The 20862-nt window shown below is 40.0% G+C and overlaps 1 long non-coding RNA gene across 1 annotated transcript in view; it reads left to right on the top strand.

The window, feature by feature from the left end:
* The first annotated feature begins 9206 nt into the window (after window positions 1-9206).
* Window positions 9207-20862, top strand: part of LOC134547146 (uncharacterized) — a 60304-nt gene continuing 48648 nt past the window's right edge. The window contains exons 1-2 of the long non-coding RNA XR_010079391.1: window positions 9207-10904; window positions 19738-19851. This is a non-coding gene — a long non-coding RNA (uncharacterized LOC134547146). The remainder of the gene's footprint in view (window positions 10905-19737; window positions 19852-20862) is intronic.

Raw genomic sequence — 20862 nt, 5'->3', positions numbered from 1 at the left:
ATCTCTACACTCAGTTTTCTGGAAATGCAGGACTCCAGATAGATGATCTGAAGCAATTAATTCTTTCATTAATAATAAAAAAGGCAAATACTAATTCAAGAGCTCCTACACTGTGCTTACAGCACATGGACGAATGGAAACTGCCTGTCTTGATAATGTGATTGAGTCTAATGCTTTTAAGTATTTTAAGGGCTCCTCAAAAAGAAAGCACATAGTTCTCCATGCTGTCTGCTCCTGCAGGAATATGACCTTACTGAGTAGAAGTACCATTGGTATGACCCAAAGAGTGAGATGTGTTGCAGTCTCAGCAGCAGTTTTGTACACAGGAAAGTTGGTGGGAATGCAAGCTGTTTAAATAGAAGAAAATCTAATTGCTGGAAATCACATGATTACTTACAATTACTTAGAAAAGCTCTGAAATGAAAAATTAAAAATGTATCATGTTAAGGCACTGATATATAACCTTGACACAAGGATGTACTTTTGGCAGAAGTATACTGTAAACAAGAAGTAGATGGAAAGCCACTGCCTTAATGAGCTATCAGTCTTGGGCTTATGACAAGATGCAATCAGAGAAGGAAACAAATGGATAGGAGCTGAAACAGAGAAGGATGTGGGAAGCATAGTGCAAGCACACTTCTCCATGGACATGCTGTGTGCATAATATCACAGTGAGCAAGGGGCCCTGTGTGTCTTCTGATTGGTGTTGTGGCTTTTTTAGGCACAACTCCCACAGGCTTCTGAAAGGGTTTTGTCTTAAACAGAACCGTGGAGGGGAAGCTGGGGCTCGTCACAAAATGACGCTCAGGTATGTACAAATGAATCAATGTGCTTCCCACTATGCTGGCTTAGTGTTCAAAAAAAAAGAAAAAAAAGAAAAAAAAAGAAAAAAAAGCAAGCAAGCTTGGAAGAAACAAAAGCACAGGTTTTTGTAATTATAGATCTTTTTGAGTTAGGCTGAGCCCTCCCCTTTCCTTCCTTTACCTTCCGCTTCTCCTCCCAAAATAATAACACATTTTGCCAATAATTTTGAGGAAGTCTCAGTGGGCCAGATGGAATTCAAAGAGAGGGATCTAATAGAGTTTTGTTTCATTCTTTTTTTTTCTCCTGATTTTTTTTCCCACATGCCCTGATTTCCTACTTGTAATTTCTTTCTTTGGCTTATTGCATGACATGGAGGTGGTGATGCAAAAATAGAAGTTAATGGTACTACCACTGTTTGTTTCCATTAACGTTTACACGTGAAATGAAGGCATTTTGGAAGAGAACCAGACTGGCCAGTAAAACCTTTCACCCTCGTAAACTGTACATTTGGTTTGATTTTTGGCCTAGATCCCAGAACTTGTCACAAGCTTTATTATAAAGCTGTAGTTCACCTAGAGTTTTGTTAGCTTTATTGCAACAGCTCCCCTCCTCCTCCTCAAAAAAAGAAAAAAAAAGAAAAAAAAAGAAAAGCTTTTGTCCATTCTGAATCCTTTTCAAATTCTGGAGAAAATGTACTAGAAAATGCAATTATCCAGATAACTGTTCAGCATCAATCATCAGAATATAAATGAAGTTTATCTAAAATTTATAAAAAATATACATCACCTCCTTAAAATAGCCCAAGAGTGGCTAATCACATAAACAATAAGGCAGTCACCAACACTCAAGCGTGTTACAGCTTCTGAGAAAGCACAGGCCTAGAAATGCCAAAGAGGAGTCTACAGATTGACTGGAAATGATTTGGACATCTGGAGATATTTTTTTTTTTTTTTTTTTGTATGTACTTTCCCAAAGGGATAATTTAGCTCTGCATGAGTTCACTTGGGGAATATATGAGAAAAAAAACAAAAGGAGTAAAAAGAAATGTGTTATGATGTGTAATTATAAAACTATTGGTCTCATCCTGCTTTAATGCATCCTGTGTCTCTCATGCAATGAATCCCCTTGGTTCAGGACCAAGTACAAGTCAGAGCAGTATGGGATTACTGATAAAGCGATTTAAGGGAACTGCTTTATAGCATAAGCATTAATATTTTTTTTAATCTATTGCTGCAGACTGAATGGTTATAGAGAGGATATACAGCTCTGCTCTGAAAGATCAATTTGTTTGTAGCCCTTGGTTGGAATTTGAAACATGGTCATGTTAGCTGTGGGTCTAATTTGAGATGCAGAAGATCAAAGTTTGACTGTTGCTCCTGTCAGTCAATTCCCATGTGACCCTTGAGTAGGTAACTTATACTGCCTATATTTCAATTCCCTGTTGAAGAAATGGTAACCAGAAGATTTTTTTGAGGCTTGTTTAGATTAGTCTAAAAGGTTTAGATTGGTTCTTACAGTGTAAAAATTTTTAATCTTTTAAAACTTCTTCAGTCAGGAAATATTCATTGGCTGTGAGGCCTTTATTTTGATTGGAATTTATAGAAACCAGGTTCTTAAGGTATTTGACTCCCTTAAAATGCAATCAGGGACAACAACTCAATTTATTTCACAATATTTTGGTGCCTAATATCAATAGGAATAATTATAACACAGTGCATCACAATGGTGCTGATTCCTTGTTTTTGCTTTGAAAAATACAAAGTCACAAAATTCTGAAGTTCCTGGAGAACCTATTGGACTGAGTCCTATGTCTCCTTCGGTAGTTGTAGTAGGGCTGTCTGGAAACAAAGTATCCAGGGAGCAGGATTACTTGAAAATCTCTCTTCTTATGCAAAATGTTTGGTGTTTGGACGTGAACAGCATTTTTTGAAGGTGGAAGGACATGTTTTCTTACTACCACTCTTGAAAAGCAAGCAGTTTGGCTCAGCATTGTTGATATCTGGTTCCCATGCCCAGGCCGTGGTTGTGGGCAATGTCTGCATCATCCCTGTGGAGCTCTGCTGGGAGCTCCACCTGGCTGGGACCAGGTATGGGCCTGGTGGAATCACTGGCATTACTGGTGAGTAAATCACTCCCAGAATGTGTCCTCCACTCCCTCCCAGAGAACGACATTGTCCTGAGGTGCTTTGTTGTGGGTCGTGTAATGGAAACCTACTGAACTGCCAATGTGCACGGCAGGTGAAGGCTGTACACACATGACCATCAGCTTTTCCCTAGGAGGAGACTCAGGGAAGTATGAAGCACAGTGTAGGATGTTGCTATGGGATCTAAGTTCACAAGCAGAGCATGTGACTCTCAGGGAGTCCTTAGTAAACATTGATTTGCAAACTTTTGTCTGATAACCACAGACTTTCAAACTGTACTTGAAAGTTTGCTTGGATTACAAGGAAAGAAGGCAAAATTAAAATTATGAAGGACTTTCATCCATCAAGAAGAGGAAATCTAAATGCATGAGGAAACTGGGAGCCCACTGCTGCATGGCATAGCACATACTCTGCGTTGTGTTGAGAAAGTTTTAACGAGTCAGCAGGAGCCAGAGCCTCAATACCTCTAAAAATCTGTCTCTCTGCTTTACATTTTTATTGCTTTCTTTGAGGGGGAGGAAGGTTTGAAGGTCACAGGATTGGGCCATTTGTGTAACCAGAACCAGATGATTAATTACTTTTTTAAGGATTTTGTTTCTCTGAAAATTTTATCCCAGAAAAGCGTGAGGACACACAAAGTCTGTGGTTCAAATTAAATTATATTAAGATTACAGAAATATTGCACATCACAGTTCTATGGGAAGTGGCTTTTCATTGTTTAGCATAAGAAAAAGAAAGACTAACAAGTTAGCCTACGCAGCTGGGGTTTGTGCTGTGTAACTTGTTTTGTAACAAATCTTTAAATATTGTGTACAAGCTGAAAGAACATATATTAGAAAGACTCAGACTGAAAAGAAATAAGTTAGCACAATTTACATTCAAACTAGATTAACTGTCATTTTAGTTTAAAACCCTCATGCTCCATTCTTTCATGCTATTCCCTACAAAAAAATTTGGAACTCATCACTGGAAATATCACCTCAAAAATCCTTTTCTGCTTTCTGTTATTATAACCAGAGATGTATGTACTCATTGGAAAAAAAAAAAAAATCAGAAACAGATCCAGATGAGGATTTCAAAATTATGAGAACATTTTTTTATTTAGATTTCTGGTATGTTCTAGGAAAAATGCTGATTATTATCAAATGTGGAAGACTAGGTTGCAAAGCCCATTAAAACCTCTGGGAAAACTGAAAACAATTCTGATGTGCTTTGAATTAGGCTTTTTCTAGAACAGTCTCTGGACATAGTACATGGAATGGCCTGAAAATTATCTTGTTATGCTGCTCCAAAGGCTCAGTTTTTCATGGCAAACTGGTGGTTTTGAGCACTGTCAAACAATCTGTTTCCTTCTTTGCACTTTTTTGGCCCAGTTTTGGCTTGTGTTGTTCAGCTTCTCCCAGTTGGTGATCAAACATTTTTTGGGTGACTGTTGTGGAACTAAGGCTCTTCCTAAGAGGTAGCACTGATGCTGGTAACTGGATTTAAGGACAAAGAGGAGGGCTGATTATATGAGTCCAGACCATTCTATTGCCATTCATCCTCAGAGGTGGAGAATGGTTCTGGACACATTAATAGGCCAAAGGTTTAGCTGAAAGGAGGCCTCTGTCAACTCCTATCCAAAAATCACTTTTTTTCAATGAAATCTCTGTTTTCAGCTGGGTTTGCTCTGGAGCTCTATTGTAGTTTCTCATTTCCCCTTTCAGTTTCCCCTGCCCTTGTTCAGCATGTGAGTTGATCCCAGCAGCAAATGGCAATGGACAGAGCTAAGCAATACTGCAGTTACATTCAGAATAGACAGAATTATATAGATTTTGTGCTGTCTTCTGCAGGTCCTCTGCTCTGTGTCTAAAACCCCACACCATGACTATGTTTCCAGGAGCTGGCCACACTAATGCAGGATGAGGAAACACAAGGGGGCTGGTGCCATACCAGGCATTTGCTTTTCCAGTTCTTGGTTGGACACTGGCGGGCAGTGCACCATCCTGGCTGGGACAGGAGGTGAGCAGCAGAGCCATGTCCTCCAGGCTGAGCTGCTCCACAACTCCCTTAGAAGAAAGCAAATCCTCAGCTATTTTTCTTCTGGACTGTTTTCTGGTGGTACCCTGCCTCCGCATCAGGATCAGAGTGAGTCCAGTGCTTTTAAAAGCCCCATTCTTCATGAATGCCACTGAATGGACTTTTAAAAAGTTAAATTTAGACCTAAGACTTCTGATATTCTGAAAGGAATCCCTTTTGCAATGAGCAGCATTGCATGAAATGGACAATGTTGTTCTCTTAGTGGAGTGAGAGCAGAACTGAGATTTCTGCAATTTTTCTGTCTGCTGTAGCTTTGTTATAACAATCTCCCTGATGCTTCTGGTGATGATAAATAAATGTATTTATATGTTGTGCTCTTACATTCTCGGTACTGAGGAAATAGAACAATAACATGCTCTTGTCGATACAAGCACTGCCCTGGGAATTGACTAATTAACATAAAGCTCAGCCCTGCAGGGACATTTCCAGGTTCATTTCTTGCTGCCTCAGCAAACTACAGGGTTTGGCCTGTTAACTACTTTCAGATGCTCTTTGTCTTTCAAGAAAGAAATAAAGAACATCCACATTGCTTTAGGCAAGTTAATGATTCTAAGGAACACTTACCTTTTTACCATATGCTTCACGGCAGATTAAAATCCTGAAGGAGCTAAGGATTATATACCATGTACAGTCCTTTGACAGAAAAACATGCCTTCTGAGCTAAGAGTGGCTGAATGTGACATTTACTTTCATTGTTTTTCCAGGCCTGCATACTGAGAATGCTTGATTGTACTCAAAATAATAACAAAGCGGTGGTTTTGTAGGTGCTTTGATTTCTCAGAATCTCTTAAGGTTATGCTAAGCAGTTTACAGTGGCTACTGAGAAAATTGGAGAAACTTGTGTAACCACTTCTGTAAAATTCGAAGGAAATCTGGCCTAATTTGCAAAGAGATTTGCCTAAAATTCTGAGAAACTCATACTACTTGTCTCTGGTGTATGATCATATTTGTTTATGTGAAGTGTGTACTTTTCATTCACATTCTTTTCTTTGGACCACAAAGCAAAGGTTTTCTGCATACAGGAAAAATAAATAAGAAAAGGAAAAAAACCCAAATTTAATGAAATTTGAATTTTGTTCCTTTTCTCATATATTTTTCATGTGTACAGAAATTTGAATTTTACTGGTAAAAAAAACTTCATTGTTTTTATTCATTTTCCCTAGGTTGCTAAATTTGCTTTGCTCTGTGTACTGTTTGCTATTATTCTTAATCTATTATAAATGGATGTCTGCTTATTTCTGCAATTTGTGGATGAACAAAATCCCATTCTGCAGCTCATAGAAATCAGCTGTAGAAAGTAACAGTAGAAAAATTTTCTGGCAGAGGGTTGAAAACATTTTGATGGGTCTTCAAGGGTTGCAGCTAAAAGGACTCAGAAGTTATATGTGAGTGAGCACAGATACTTTCAAAGTGTTTTGTAAGAGCAGAAAAATAAGTGTATGTGCAAAGTGCACGTTGGAGAAGGCCAGCACCTGAGTGCATGCAGATACATGCAAGCCCCAGAGTTCTGTTTTGTACACACGTTTGCTTGTTGGTGCATGAAAAGGCTGATTCTGTGCGGGTACTTCAGGCATGACTATCAGAAGACTGGGTGTGTATATTCCTGTGTGTCCCTATCAGAAAAAGTCATTAAGGTTACCCAAGCACATCTGATTCTAGTATATAGGTTTCACAAACTTTATCCATTTGGTATGTGTGCCAGCCCTTTCATTTTTGCCACAATTTCAAACAAAATAGTGCAGTGTTTGCTGAAGACAGACAAAACCCTGAGAAAACATGCACTGTTTCACTCTTAATCAATTATCCTGGAGAGGTTTAATTTGGGTCACTGTGGCTTTTAAGTTTCAAAAGAGCAAAATGGATTGAAGGGAACTTTAAAACAGACTAGGAGAATGTACAGAAAGCAGGAAGGTGGGGGAAAGTGAAATCTGATATGGAGCCAGCGGGTAGCTGTGGCTATCTGGGCAGGGTGACACTTCAGAAAAGAGAGAGTGACTGTGAGAAATGAGTGACCACAGGATGAGGAGTCAGAGGCATAGAAAAGGAAAGATTGCTACAGCAGTGTTTTGAAGAGGATGAGGCACCAAGTGTCAGTCTTGGGGTGATCACAAAAATGCCAGACTTGTGCTCCTCTAGCACTTGGTACTTCACCATGTGTCTGTGAAACTCACTGAGGATCTTTGTTTCCCCTTATGAACATCTCCATGAGCACTGGCAATTTACTACTGTCACCATCTACTATTACAACTGCTGTGCTCATTGCAGAGATCTGTGCCATGGATTTCAGTATTTCCAGCACTGCTGATTCTGGGAGCCAGCAAATGCAAAGATGCCAAAAACATGCTAATGAAATCTTAGTATTCCTCTTTAGTTACATGTAATTAGATGCCACTCTCTTTATCAGTATAATAACTTTTGATTAGTTTAGTCTGTCTTTAGTACACTGAAGAGCTGGAGGAAAGCTAGGCATAGCCAGCTACGTTTTATTTAGCTTTTCCCTGGAGATTCTTCCCTACACGCAGAGACTGTGCCTGTCATACAACGGCAGCATGCTCAAACAGTGCTGGGGAGCAGTGCATTTTGCCTTTATTGTCAGGAAGTGTCAGAAGTATTAATAGCCTAAATTTTGCTAGCTAGCTAAAATTCTCACACTGCAATCTTGTGCATCAGCACTTTTTTTTTTTTTTTTTGTCACAGATGGTCATTTATGTAACATGGTTGGAAATTGTGTCTGTGTTCCACAGCAACAGGAAAATGGGATACGTCTGCACTGTGTGGGGAAAAACACAAATGAAGTAGAAGTATGGAAGCATTTAATTTACAGGGAAACCGGACTGCGATAAGCTCTGGCCTACATGAGCAGGAAGAGAGTGTCAGCCTCACCCATGCCCTGAAAAAATGGTCACATTCGTGGGCTACCCTATTGTACTGAGTGGAAGTTTGTTTATGCGGGACCTTCCTTCCCTCAGGACTTCCTCTGAGAGGAAATGTCGTCACTGTTCAGTAGGGGTCAATTGTTATGCATTCAAAACTCAGACATAAAATAGCATCACTGAATTCAACAAAGTGGAAAGGAATAAATAAGATTTGTCCACTTACATATTTAGAAACGTGCCACAGTTACTCTTGCTCACTAATGCTTTCAGAGACCTGGGAAAAATCATACAAGTCAAGTAGCTGGGATGATATTGTTTTACATTTATCCCACACACTCTACTCAGTATTTGTCAAATCTCACTTTTTTCAGCTCTGCTATCTGTCTGTGGCTGATGTGGGAATATGATTTAAATGGAAGGAGGCTAAAAAGACTGCAACTTTAAAACCAGAGTTGTACTCCTATGGGAGTACCCAACCAAGTTGGTTCTGTGTCTTGGACCAAACTGCTCGGAATCTTAGCTGCTCTGGATGAGCACTTTTCTGAGGACATATTTGCAGCTGAGATGTCCCTAGAGTTTTACTTTTTTTATTGTGATATAGCAGGAATATTGTTTGAGATAAAAGAAGCTAATCTTGGTGTTGTTTTGCCTTTGTCATTGTGTTGTCAGTCAAACAAAAGAACTCTTTAAGAGACTTATGGATGGGGAATAGGCTGAGCTCTTGGAATGACAGAATAGCAGAAGTTGGAAGAGTTCTCTGCAGATCACCTCATCTAACATGGTTTTGTCAGGGTCAACTAAAGCAACTTGCCCAAGACATTGTCCACTTAGGTTTTGTCTTCAAGTAGGGGAGACTCTACAACCTCTTTGAGCAACCTACTCCAGTCACCTTGATCACCTTCATGGTAAAAAAGAAAAAAAAGTTTTGCTCTTTGATTTAAATGGAATTTTCTGTATTTTGGTTTGGGCTTTTTCTTTGCCCAGGTGTTTTTGCCAAGCTCATGGTATCTGTGCTGTTTTGACACCAGCCATAGCAGAAAGCAAAGGCACACTCACAAGGGTGGCTGGTAAGCCCTGACCTGTTCCCCACTCACAAGATGTTGGTAGCAATCGTTCCCTCTTATGTGAGTAGATTTTTCTCCAGACAAATGTTGGTTCACACTCTTGTATCCATTTTGCGCTAGGGATAGCTGAAAACAAAGGAACACTGGGAAGCGAGGAGGATTCAGAGCAGTCTGAAGGGCACACATCTATTTGTCCAGAGAGGCACCATAACCATGACCAGTGTTGAAGTCTTTTGACAGCCTGTCTCTTGATGTGTCAGTGTGCATGAAGTCCTCTTCCCTATTGCACCACCTAGACTAAAAGTAAATTGCTAATCCTCTCGTACACGGATTTTCCTGAGGTTGCAGTAAAACAATCAGGGGGACAAGAAAATGTCGTTTAGTCTTTCCAGTGGAAAACTTAAGAATGCCCCTCTAAAGGAAATCTACAAAACAGAGCATATCACAAACTGGTGTCAACCTCTTAGATAAAGCACCATAATCTAGGAGTTGATTTTACCCCAGCTGGGGACCTGATCCAGCATATTTACACCAATTCCTCCCTCTTTCCCCCTGTTCTCTGCCTCTTCCTCTCTCTGCCCAAGACGCATGACGGAAATACCCAGGTTTTCAGGGCGGGAATAAGCGGAGGGGCTCTCCTTTCACACACCTCCTGGTAACCTTTCCTTCCAGCCGTGCCCGGGGCCGTCCCAGGCCACCAGCCCCTGCATCCCCTCCCGAAGAATGTCGCCTGTGAGGCAGAAATTCCCACCATGGGAATCGCGCCTCTGTGCCGCACAACAAAGGCGCCCGCATTGTGTCCCGCTAAGCGGGTGTTAAAATGCGCATATGTTGCCAGGGCCATTGCGGGCCAGGGCCCGCTCGGGAAGAGGAGGGAGGTTTTTCCCGAGCTGGCCGCTCTGAATCCCCCATATTAGCACATTAGCGCCCATGCGGCCGCTTTATCAGATTAGCCACACTTGTCACAGATTAGTTCACCCTGTGAAGGAGCCGCAAAGGTACCTTTGACCATTCATTCAAAAGAGCCAAAAAAGTTTTCTTTTCTTTTTCTTTTTTTTTTTTTTCCTTGTCTTCAACCATCAGAGTGCAAAGCGAATTAAAAAGAAAGTCTCTCTCCCTTTCTCTCTCTCTCTCCCCCCCTCATTTTGGTAACTAAAGGATAGGTACTACGGTGGACTACACAGAGAGAGATATTAATGGACATCTAATATTCATCTAGGAATGTTTATTTAACCCCTTAAAACATTGATGTGTTTTCTTTCCTCACCAATGTCAATAGTCCTTTCAGAAATGACCTTTCTGAAGCTCAGAGTGGATTTTTAAATGTTTTGCTTCTCTGTCTCCCCCTTCCCCCCCCTTTTTCATTCCAGTTAATTTGCAGCGTGGTTCGGTGGTCTCTATTCTGCAGATTAGGGGTGGGGGAGAGGAAAAGACTTGCTAATGGCTCGTTACATTATTTTTTTTAACCCATCTTTCTCCTTAAAAGGTTTTGATAGCTGGTAAAACAAACAGTGACTCAAAATACCTTTGGTTTGACTTGCAGTCTACACAGGCATTAAGCCTGAGCCTAGAGAAGACAATAACGCCTTGGAAGTGCAGTGACAGCAGTGACACTCCTCTGAATGAACTTGTGGTGAAGGAGGCCTAGAAAGCTACAGAAACATACAGCTGGAATTGCTGGTTAACATTCACACCTTTGGCACATAAAAAAAAAAAATTGTGGAAGGAAACTGTGGCGAGGAAGGAATGCAGCAATTCCTCACACCTCGGTGCTTTCTAGGGGAGGTGTTCCACATCCTTGTGCCAGCTGTAGCATTGCTGGGCTCAGCTGGAGCTTGTCCACCGCTGCAGACTGGCTGTGCTGCCAGCATGGGGCTGAGGGGACAAACCCACGACAAACGTGATCTCCTGGGACTGACGTTCCCTTTGTCATACAGGTAGGCTGGGAGAGTAGACCACTAGACCAAGGGTCTAGTGCAGAATATTTTATTAGCAAATGAAGAAGATCACAGACTGGAGTGTGACCAGTTTTTGATTTTTCTCTTTTAACTTTGACTGCAGGTAACCAGACTGCATTATCATTAGTAGAACTTTAACTGCTAATTCTTTTTTCACCTTTTTCCACAAATACTGGAGCACAATCAACGATATTGTTCACTAGTCTGTTTCTCCACACAGGCTGAATACTGGCTGGTTGCATGTGCTGTTTGTAAACAGTAGAAAGGACAATAGATTGCTTGTGAGGGCACTAGCATGTCACCAGAGGCTGGGGTTTCAGTGCTGCTGAGCAAACAGCCCTACAGCCCTGTGCCCTGAAGTGTATGCAGTCATAGTGTCCTGAGGCCACAACTTTAGGGTCAGAGCTCTTTTTGGTTCTGGGATCATTTTTTGACAGCTGAATCCTCACGGTGACTCAATTTGTAGATCCTGTTGAAATGCAGCAGTATTTCTCCAAGGGTGATTTTTTATTTTATTGTTTTCAAGTCATAGTGCCACACCAATTAGAGAGGGTTGTGAAGGATATGGGAAAACCATCCTTTGGAACCCTGTGCCAAGAAAACTTACAGCACTGATGATCTTTAAGCTATAAACAACTCCAATTTATGATCTCTAGAGAGTGAGGCAGCAGCAGTAAAAGCAAAGCAGGGAGAAATACGTGGGAGAAATCAAACAGCTGGACCCTGCTTTTGCTTACTTATTGAAAATGGTCTCTGTGTCAGAAAGTTACAGGAGAGTTCATTGGGACATCTGTTTCTTCTACTGTCAGGAAGGATGACAAAACCCTACATTATTAATTTCCTGTGTTGTTTTCAGATAAAAAGCATCAGTGTTTTTATTTTTATACCTCCACCAAGTTCAGTATAATAATTTCAAAATTCTCTTGTGTTATATATAAATATATATAATGTGTTGACTGATTTTTTCCAGTTTTTAATTTTTGTTTTGAAGTGGTGTGATATGAAAAGAAACATTGAAAGCAGAATTCTAGTTAAAAATTGATTATTTCCCTGTCAGTCTAGGAATTATTTCTATGTTTCTGTGTAAAGCAGTTTTTCAGTCTTCCCCTGACACCTTTCAAATACACCTACTGTGAATCTATCTAGTTTATGGACTGCCTCGAGTCATTAATCTGAATTTAGCAAAGCCATTTTGTGGGTGACCTTTCTGGTTTTATCCCAGAGCTAGAAAAACTGCAGAGCTAAAGGCCTAAATTAATCTCTTCTTCAAATAAGCACAAAGGAGTCTGGGCCAGAGTATGAATCTTCTGTTTCCATTAGTTGTTGTTACTGTGCCCTCCCAAGTGCCACCTGTTTTTCCAGTTTGAGTAAAGGGTCCCAGTTTGAGAGATCCTGTTGAATGTGAAAGTGCTGATTTTCACACAGTCCTTAATTGAGTGCTGTCTGCAACAATGTGTTTTGGTGCTGATTATGTAAATTTGACTATTTTCCAGTTCCTTAATTCAAATCCAAGCAGTAATCTTCCATGCCCTGAACCCACAATTTAACCTCAGTCTATTAAATGTTTGATTTTGAATCTAAATGATCAAACAGTCTGTCTTGCTTGCAACAGAGTCTAGGATCAAGGCCTGTGGAATTTTATGTTTCGATTCATGTAACTGGGACCATGGCACTTAATTTTCAGTAACTTTGTGCTTCTCCTCTCTCACAACGTCAGGCAGGGTGGCAGCCTGGTCTGTGAGTTACCAATGCAGCCATGACATACAGGATGGGGGGGTCAGAAAGCAATGCTGTTGGGGCTGGAGATGCAGACCTACTGCTGGCTCTCACACATATGGGGTGGACAGCACGTTTCCTGGCAGGAGCTGAGCATCACTGCTCCTCTCCCCAGCCCTGTCACCTACCCACTTGCTTTTGTCACCTCAAGTGGTCTGGCTCATGTGCAGAGAAAAAACTTAGCATGGCACACAGCTTTGAGCCTTCAGTTCCTTGACACAGCTCTTAGAAGAAACTTCTTGGCTTTGGTCATTTTATGACCTAGTCAAAAGCAACACACAATTTTATTTGAACTATCCGTGAACTTTTAAAAAACAATGTCTATCAAAATATCAACAACACATTATTGGATCTTATGAGTAGCCCTTACTTGTTTCAACAAGCATCTCCTTTATTTTAGCACACTGGATTAAACTCAGGCTTCATCAGGCATGAATAGTAAATCAATTATTTTAAAGACAGGAGAGCTGCTTCGCTTACAAGTCTTTCCCATGCTGATGAACTCCTGCAAGCTCCACGGCTGCTGACCTGGCCTGGGAGCCTTGTTCTCACTGATAATGTTGCTCATTGTGAGAACAGTGGCTGCGCAAATCCCGATGCTCGGGTGTGCGCGGATTTGCATTCCAATACTCTCTGCGCTCTGTAAGGGTGCAGGGCTGGTGTGCTGGCTCTCGAAGCACAATGGGAATTATGGATATGTGTCTCTGGGCCAACAATTATTTCCATGTGCTTGCTAAATGAGTGCAGGGAGAGAAGACTTTCCTCTTGTTTAGTCTCCATCGCTGTCTTTGGTGCTGTACTGCATTTCAATACAAACCTCCCCCACAACTGCCTCACCCCAGCCCTGTTAGATATTGGCCTGGCTTTCATTAAAACACTAGTGCATGAATAGCTGTAAGTTCAGGGCTGCAGGGCATCTTTGCTAAGGCTTGAACCTTTGGTAAATAACTTTCTGCACTTTTGGAAGTGTTAAAAGTAACTAAGCACCTAATGAAAGAGTAGCTGAATAACAGAGTTAGTCAAACTACTCCCACTAGTCTTTTTTGCTAGTAGGGGTAAATAGTAAATGTTTTTTCAGCCATTACATATTGTTGGCAGCTCACACTTCCTCTTATGTGTGTAGATTCACAGGGCTAAAGAGTATCATGCTAGTATATATTGCCCTGTCTAGCTGTCAAAAGAAATAGGTTTGTCGGATGAATTAGGCTTTGCCTTCAGTTCAAGCAGGCTGGGCTACAAAAATTACAATATCAGAGCAACAGCTGGCTTAGTCACGTTTATAGTCACTGCTATATAGTCAGCATTTCTTGTTTTCATTTCACTTTCCTTTGTTTTAGAGACAAAAAGAGAAGCCCTTGGGGGAAAAGTCTTCCAAGTTTAGTGCTTGACCAAAGCTGCCTGACTCTGGCCTTAGCAGCTTTTATTGACTGAACTTTAACATTTCTTTTTCTGAAGGTAACATTGACACTGCCACCTCTGTCCAGCCACAGAACCAGTACCAAACTGGTCTCAGTGCACTCAGGTCTCACACTGCCCGTCCAGCTGTTGAAGAGTCATCTGCCATGGGCTATCCCTAGGGCTGATAGATAAACCTCTCTGTACAGTGATTAACATACAGAGTCTGCCCTTAGACTGCCCAATTAGGTGTTACTCTGTGGCTTCTATTTTAGGAAATGGTTTGAGGTCACCAAATTGTTCTTCGTGTGGAAGCAAAAGCATTTGCCAGTGCCAAGCCTACAGTAATTTAAAATCTGTGGTCTGAACCAGGGATGGAGCTATGCTGTGGATGGCAGTGGGGATGGGATGGACTCAGGCAGGGGCAGCTCCTCTGTCAGGTGCCAAGTGTTTGTTCTTCCCCACTCCTGCTCCACTGGGCTGTGCTGGCTGAAGGCAGCCCAGCTCCTGAGCCAGCTGTACCAGCCATCTCATTTCAGTGCCCTCTTCTTATGGAGAAGAAACAGAGATATCTTGATCAGGCATACTAATACGTGAAGCAAAAAAAGTTGTAGTGAAGAAAATACTCCCTGCATTTACAGAGTAACTTAAAAATTAATGCTGCAAGGGACACTTTTCAGTTTAATATTACTGGTCCCAAATTAGACTGTATTGCTCTTGCTAAAAGGGCCATTTCTCTTTGCTTCAGTAGTTTGGTGGAGAATCACATAAAAAGGTCAGAAAAAAGAAGAAAGAAGTGAAGAATACACTAGATATTTTATCCAAGGTGCCTTGGTACTGGATATATATTAGTGATTCGTGACTAAATATTTTTAAGTCTTCATAGCACTGTGTAGTTCTGCAGTCCTGCAGAGTATGATACACTGCCTTCTTTCTTTTGCTCTTTATGCTGAGCTATAAGAACAGCTGTATGGTTCCTGAAGCAGCAAGTCAAATATTTTGCCTATAAGGTCACTTTTGTTATCACATATGGTGTCATAAGGAAACTTCCAACTTAGTTTCAAAATAGCTTTGGCAGGACATACAATTCAAGCTGAGAAAGCCTCCTCCTCCTTTTCCCAGCGTCTGTCACCACCAAGTCAAGGGTCGGCAACCTAAATCCAGCTCATATGCAGTTGGCTAGCTCATATTTTTATTTCTCCAGGGACAAAAACAGACTTCACCACCAAGATAATGGCCCTCCCTTCCTGCGGTGACTGAGGTCTAGACACCCTCTTCTCAGGTGCATTGCACAACCTAGACTTTTGCTTTCTGTACTTGGGTCAGATGTGCACTGTATATTTTAGTTAAAACTAACAATGCTCCCAACAGGTCTGGCTTGTTCTTTTGACACAGTTTCTTAACAGGATTTCACTTGTCAGCTAGAAAGGTCAGAGAAAAGATAAATCTTTATTGGGATAAACTGCACTGTGTTAAATACTTACAGTGTATCTCACCTTTTGAAATAACCAGTCTATGTTTTTCTCGGGCTACATCTAATATGTTTTGCTATAAATACATCCTTAAAGGCTTTTTGAATGTCTATGGCAAAAATAGAAATAGGGATACAAACTGTATTCTCTGTCCCGATTCCTGCCTTTGAAAAATCTCTGTGGACTGAGGGATCACTAGAATTCAGGAAGAGTTATACTCAGAACAGGTACCCATCATTGCCCCTGTGGATCTGACTAACTGCAAGTAAGTCTTCATGCAAGATGAGGCTCCTTTCCCCCATTCATCAGGCAGCTGAATTTGGATATGAGTACTGGATCCATGAGCCTTGAAGTTTCCATGCATCTGGTCAGGCTCAAACAGCTTCCTCTGGACTTTCAAAGAGTCCTTGAAGTTCTACATTGTTGGTGTTTTGGTTTTTTTTTTTTTTTTTCCCTCCCTAGACCTCAGTCATGCTACTGTTTCAGATGTTCTTACTTGGAGAGACAAGCTGTTCATTGATATGTAAGTTTGCTGTTTTCTTGTACCAACTGGCTGGTTACTTTTTCCCTGAGACCTTCAATAGTGCAGCAGTTTTGTCAGATATATGAGACTGAAACCATTCATACAGTGTCTGCTTTTCATTCACAACTGCTTGACTAGATGGTCATAGAGACAAAGCCTAGTTCTCAGAGAAAGGGAAAATCAAAGTGATCAAGAGGTGGTCTGAATTTTTTAATTTGACAAATTTCTGATATTGCAGGACAAAGAGCACCACCATGTTCTGTAAAAAATCAACTCTATAAAAACCGAACTGCAGCAGCCAAACACTGGAAAAAACAGCTGAAAGTGGGTGCAAAAGGAAGGAGGTTTAGGAAGAGAAAGGATAGAAGGTGTTGAGGAAAATAATAGTAGTGGCAGAGTTAATTTACAAAACACCGTCTTTTTAAAAGGAAAAAAAAAACAAAATCAGAAAGGAAGAAAAGGATTGTAGTGGAAGGGGTTGCTATAGTGAGAGTAATCTTACGACCTAATGTGTGAGTGTTCTCAAAAGACTGGATGTTCCAGTTCAGTGAAGCAAGATGGCCCCCTGCAGTATTGTTAGCCCCCTCACAAAGAAATTTTGCTTCATCTAGGAGCATCACTGTACAAAACACTAACACAACTGCTGTGGTTTACCATTAGTTTCACTCAAAACACGAGGTAAACATTCTTTGCATTAAATCATCAGTCAAAAATAGAAGTTCTCAGTTACCAACTTTGCTCCCACTGCTTCAGAATGCCTCCTGTCCAGTTCTGGTATGTGATTGAAAAAAAAAATTGGTTTAGAGTAATGTCTCTGAAGCCCCAGGAATCAAAACTTCTCTCTCAAACTCATGTGGTAAAGATTGTGATAGGGTAATAGTAAAGACTGAAAGAAAGTCTTGCTCGAGTTGTGAAGCCAGGAGAGAAGTAGAGCTTCATGAATCAGAAGATAAACTTCAGAAAAATAGCCCTGTGTTCTACATGCATTTGGAGCAAGAATATTGATGTGTATTTTGTGCATGAGAAGCTTTTTGTTTCTCCCATCCTATTACATTTCTCTGACAGTGAGAATGAGACAGCATGCTTTTTTGAAAATAAGTTTTTATAATATATTGGTATATTGGCAGCACTTGGGCTCTCAGGTTTTCACATTCTTTTCACTGACACAGCAAAACACCATAAATTCTGTGCTTTGTGACAGCACAACAATTCCATGCTTTAGCACTTGTACATGTTGTGGAGTTGTATTACTCAATAGTAATTGTGGCAGATAAAATACAGCAAAATGCAGAACTTAGTTTATTTAGCAGTCATGCAGGGATATGCAGTTAGCTTCCCTCTGAAATACATGAGACTTCTTGGACTGCCACCTGCAACCTAAAGCATCCATCCAGGTCACACATTGCAAAAGGTAGGAAAAGGAGGAGAACCAGATAAAAAGAGACTCAAATATTTTCTTAGCAGTTAAATACAGCAGTTCACAAGGTTCATGAAGTCAAACAAATTCCTTTCCTAGTCCTGTTTTCTCTTCCCCCTCCCCTGCTTTGTATACCTCCATGATTTCTATCACTATTATTTGCAAGGCAGTAACAATATGCCCAGTGCTTGACAGAGAACGTGCCAGAAAGTAAAAGTGTTAGAAGAGAAATCTGTCTTATAATAATTCTAATTCACACTTTAGCTGGTTCCAACCTAACTCAGAAAATTCAAAAACGGACTTGGGAAATCTGAATGATGGTAAAATTTAGTAGAAATTGATTTCTTTGCCTTTCAATGCTGAACTTAACACATCACTCACAAAAACCCACCCAAGCTCTAAAGAATCAGTGTTGTGAGGTCTGTGTGGCCTTCTACAGACTGCTTTGGTGTGAGAGCTTGGATTGTTTTTGACCCTGTGACACTGAATGGCCAAGAGCTTCCATGCAAGGACAATGGTGCTGTTAGTGCCCATTACTAAAAGCCTTCTTGTTTCTTTCAACTGCTCACAGGCCTCCTAAACAATGAAAGAAATCCATACATCATTAATAAGGAGATTTAATTTAAATTCTGCTCTAAGAGAATTCTCAGCTATTCCCCTCATTTTTTTTTTAAGTGAAAATTGCTGGAGTCTGATGTAAGGCAGAACCTTAATGTAGAGAAGTGCTGGGCCTCATTTAGAAATGCTTGGAAACTAGTGGGAATTGCAGTCTTGGAGCAAACTGGAAAGCAGTACTGGCACACCAGTGAGCAGCTCCCATGCAGTGAAATCTTGCTGAACATGGGGATATGTCAGCTAGTAAAAAAAAAAAAAGTTTCCTGTTAAGTAAACTTTTTTGAGCTGAGGCATTTTATTGCTTTTACTTTTCTAATGGTGGTAACTTTATTGTGACTGCATGTATTCAGTATTTCTAACAGCCATTTGTCACTCAAAATGGCCTAATTTTCATTAGAAAGGGGAATTGCTAAATTCCAACAGAAGCTGATGTGAAACAAAATGGAACAGGATATTCATCGCTCATATTCACTTTTGTAGTGAATTTGTTGTTAATTTGTTGTTAATATACACATCAATAATTTTTTTCTTTTAATTGTGAACACTCAACACAATTAAAAATCAGTCCGTACAAAACAATCAGGGCTATTTGTTGTATAAAAATAATTTGAATCAACTTTGCCTCAGCCCTATCTCTACTGTCAGTGGAACCTATCACATGAGGAATGAATCCTGATTAGGGATTTCAGAAGGTTTTATTCTCCTGTCACTTTGGATTTGAAACTATTCTTCATTTTGGTATTTTTAGGAATGTAAATAACAACACAGGATTTCACAGAAACTTCAAAGTTGGACTGTATTTCTTGAGAGATTGGTTTATATTGCTACATCAATCCATCTGCCAGAGCAAGGGCAGAAATTACTAATGATGCCTTCATTGTATATATATAATATCTTTAAATGTTTAAAACGTATTTTAGTGCATACGTAATCCAGAATGATCCAGCATACTAATGATTAGCTGAAAAACAACACTTGTGTCATGTTCATTCTTCACAGGTTTCAATATCATGGCCAGTTTCTCATTGGGTGTGTTTTGTTACCTATCAGATTATTTCTATCTGTCCACATATGGATCTGTCTATGCACACACACAAAAATATGTATAAATATGTTTAGAGAGGAAAAACTTGGAGGAGAAATTCTTCTGCTTATGCCATTAAATTTAATTGAATGTTTTGGAATTAAATATTCTGTAGTTAAGCTACGCTACCTCAGAGCAAAATTTGTATTTTGGCAGCTAGAAATTTTGTTATGTAAACCAGATTCTCAGTCTAAATGAAATCCTTGTACAGCTCATACAATGCTCTTTTTAAGTTGAGCAAATCAGACAAACTCATAAAAAAGTCATAGATATAAATATAGATACAGTTATAAATAAATAAATTGATGAAGAAAATAAGGAGAAAATTAAATATATTAAAAATAGCTCCTCAGGTCTGCTCTCTGTGTATTAGGGATTCTAAAGAAGGTAGCTGCAAAAAAAATTTCAGAGACTTCTTTAAGGCATATTCCATGATTCTTTTATCCCAGGCCCCCTGATCTCTGTAAAATTGAGCAAGGTCTTATCAAAGATGTTCTATTCACTTTAGACTTTCTTACATTCTTTTGCAGGTGGTCCTAACATGACACAACCTCAGGCATTTGTGGGAACTTCTGTTTCGAGGGAATTCTGGAAGTCATCTCTATGCCAAGTTTTCAAACTGTACCAAGTTTCAAACTGTACTGGTAAGTACATGATGACTTTACAGAGCAGTGAAACGTGATTTCTTTCCCATAAATGTTTAGGCAGCAATACCGAACATCAGTTTAAAACAGGAAATTAAAGATTGTTTTTGGGGGGATTAATTTGGTTTGAAAAATTAGGATAGGAAAAAGTAGATATGCTTTTGAGGATGAAATAATTCCTTGGAATTACATTAGCATTTCTGTATGGGTCAGTACGCTTCTAAGGAGTCCCTTGCTGGTCGCCAGCTACCATGTGCTGGTTCACATCAGAGGCACCACAAACTGGATTCTTTGAGGATGTCATTAGGCCAGGAGATGCAAATATAATACACTCCAAGCCACCAACTGGCAAATCAATTCACACTCAAATATTCCTTTGAATGCGTAAGTAAGTTCATGTTGAGCATGTACAAGTTCTTTCTATGTTTGTTTTTACAAATATTTGAACAACTGTGCCTCATTAGCTAGAACAGTACCAGAGCCTCCATCACAATCTCACTTGAATGAATATGCATGAAATCACCATTAGTCTTGCATTTAGAGTAATTATTCTGCACACATATTTAACCAGAAAATGGACAGCAAAAAACCCACTCATCTCATTTCCTTGAGCTCAAGTGAGAAAGGTATTTCAGGCCTGATTTTCTGCTGCTTTGCATCTTCTATGTTTCTGCAAAATGAGTGTGAAACATTATCCATTCTGTTTTGAAAACATTTCACAACAAGGAACAATGCTGTTTCAGTAAGTAGTTATGTTATTCATCTGTCTGTATCTAATTCTTGCTTATGCTTAGAATGTAAACTTTTGAGAGCAGGGACATACCATACTGGTACCATGCTGTGCAGAGTGGGATCTTGTTCAGCGTCTGGAACTCCTGTGCACTCTTGCAATATTACAGAGTAGTTTTGCAATGCTCAAGATGTGAGAGATTCAGTTATCTCACATTTAGAATGCTGAACATTATAGAGGATTTATGTAATCAAACTGTGTGTTCATATAAGGGTCAAGAA

The sequence above is a fragment of the Prinia subflava genome, chromosome 2, assembly GCF_021018805.1.
Source record: "Prinia subflava isolate CZ2003 ecotype Zambia chromosome 2, Cam_Psub_1.2, whole genome shotgun sequence".
NCBI classification, from domain to species: domain Eukaryota; kingdom Metazoa; phylum Chordata; class Aves; order Passeriformes; family Cisticolidae; genus Prinia; species Prinia subflava.
The sequence above is the reverse complement of the archived record's forward strand: the minus strand, read 5'-3'. Positions and strand labels throughout refer to the sequence as shown.